This window comes from Tarenaya hassleriana, unplaced genomic scaffold (assembly GCF_000463585.1).
Source record: "Tarenaya hassleriana unplaced genomic scaffold, ASM46358v1 Cleome22, whole genome shotgun sequence".
Classification (NCBI taxonomy): Eukaryota; Viridiplantae; Streptophyta; class Magnoliopsida; order Brassicales; family Cleomaceae; genus Tarenaya; species Tarenaya hassleriana.
In genome coordinates, this window is record NW_010965541.1 from 2,349,589 (window position 1) to 2,352,300 (window position 2,712).

A 2,712-nucleotide genomic window follows, 5' to 3' on the forward strand; every position below is an offset into this window, starting at 1 on the left:
CTTTCGGCATTCATTCTTTTTCTCTTTCTCTCTTTTTTTTCATCTAGCTAGACTTTCTCTCTCTTTTTTTTTCTTTTGCTAGCATCTCGGGTTCTTAGGACGTTGAAGTTGAAGGGTTCCTAATCGATATATTCTGTTTTGGATTTTGTTTATTGGATAACCCGACCCACAACTTAGACTCGAACCATCAAATCGATGCACTCATGTCCTCGAACGATTTTCGTTGACGAGATAATGACAGTGGAGTGTCGAGATGCTCACTATCTTTTTCTGCACATGAAGAAATAAGAATGCATTTGATAAAAGATTTTACCGATTTCAGCAAAATAATGGGAAAGATTCTTATAGAAACTTTTCTACTTGGCTAGACAACATCGGTCCCATGGGTTCCAACCAACGATTTCTATCCCACAAGCCATTCTAGACAATCCTAAAGGTCAAGCAATCAATTCAACAAAACTTAACCACGTTCAACGGATCACAATGTTTTTCAGGACGTTTCTACTCTCTCATGCCATCATCATATCAATGCTCAAAACGGTTTTATGCACGTGATCTTATATGTCCTAAACACTATATGAGAATGCACAATCCTAACAACTATATGATCCTAATGCATCCTATATGCCCATGCAACTAAAATGTGAAAATAAAAGGAAAAATTGCATGCAACACTACTCTATATGGATATGGTTTGGCGTTAGACGAATCCTCCCCCAGACTTGAAATGGACACCGTCCTCGGTGTCAATTCTCGGCTAGTAGAGGCAACCAATAACATGAGTCAAAAGAGAAGCAAACCAAAAACAGAAAAGAGTACTTAGTTCGCGATGTTCATTCACTCGCACTTAAGTCTGCCTACGTCAATCGCATAACTAGCTTCCTCGCCTTCTCAGTAGCTCCTCATTAGAACTCAACTTGGCGATAAGAGATACAAACCAATATCCGATGCAAAAAGAAAAAGAAAGAAAAGAAAACTAACCTACAAACTCGGGTTGCCTCCCGGAAGCGCTTGTTTAAGGTCATTAGCTTGACCGAACCTTCTCAACTACCATACGGGTCTAAGAGGCGAATATTATCGATCTTTCGCCAACCTGGATCATGAAATATAGGAGCATAATGGTCTGAGAGCATAGTCACCTGTTTAACTGAGTGAGATGGGTCGTGAATGCCCATGTGAGGTGAAAACGAGTCATGTGGCTGATTAAGGTCCTGACACGATCATGTGGAAATGGAAGACCCGATCGGGTGAATCATCTGTAACTTTGAACTTCGGATCAACGCTGGGACATGATCGTGTTGCGCAGTAGACACGATCAGGTCAACTTCATGTGTCTTTCGTTTCTGGTTCAAGGATGAGACACGATCGTGTGGTGGGGATGACACGATCGGGTCAGACTGCTGAATTTTTTCGGAAGTTGATGTACCGTCAACACAATCATGTTGCAAAAGGGACACGATCGGGACAGTTGGCTGATTCGCGCATACAACATTGCGGCTTCAGACACGATCGTGTGACGAGCTAGACACGATCGTGTCTGTAGATGACGATTGCTTTAGATTTTTGTCCAGAGTAAATTCTACCGTCTCATCGCCAATCTTCATAGTGAGTCGACCTACTCGAACATGAATGATAGCATCTACAGTGTTAAGGAATGGACGACCAAGAATTATAGGTACCTTAGAGTCTTCGTCCATGTCGAGAACCACGAAGTCAACCGGGATATAGAAGTTCCCAACTTTCAGTGGCACATCCTCAAGTATCCCAGCAGGATATTTAATGGAACGATCGGCAAGTTGAAGAGTCATTCTAGTGTGTTTTAACTCACCCACATTCAGCTTCTTGAAGATCGATAATGGAAGAAGACTGACGCCGGTTCCTAGATCACAGAGTGCACGATCGATGGAAACATTATCCAATTTACAAGGGATTGAGAAACTACCTGGATCGGACCGCTTAAGCGGAAGCTCGTGTTGGATCAAAGCGCTGCATTCGGCAGTAAGCGCTACGGTTTCTTTCTCAACGACCCTCTTTTTTATCAGGATGTCCTTCAAATACTTCGTGTATGAGGGAATCTGCAAAATAGCATCAGTGAATGGCATGGTTACCTCGAGTTTCTTCAGCATCTCAACAAACTTTGTGAATTGGCTGTCTTCGTTATGCTTCCTCAAGCGAGATGGAAATGGTACTGGTGGTGGCCTAGGAGGAGGAGGCACGTAAGCCGGTTCAGGTTCATCATCGGGGATGTCTACAGCTGCAGTCTTCGAGCTTTTTCCTTACTCAACCATCGGTCGGTCTTCAACGTCTACCTGCTTATCACTTCTCAAAGTAATCGCATTGACATGTTCACGGGGGTTAGTCTCAGGTTTACCTGGAAGAGATCCGGATGGTCTTTGAGAGGCTGATGCTAGCTGAGCGATATGGTTGTCTATGATCTTGAAGTGAGCATCGATGCTTGCGAACTGAGCTCGAAATTCCTGATTTGTCTTTTCCTGATTATGTATAAACTGTATAAGCAAAGTGTGCATATCAGGGTTGGATTCAGGATTACCTGGAGGTGTGGAATTAATATAGGATTGCCCCGGAGCTCTGTAGTTGGATGTTTGATTAGGACCCCTGGATTGAAAAGCAAAACTGGGAGGAATCCTCTGATTCGAGTTGTCGGATGCTCTGAAATTGTTCGGCACGGGATTCTCCACATTGTTTGACTTG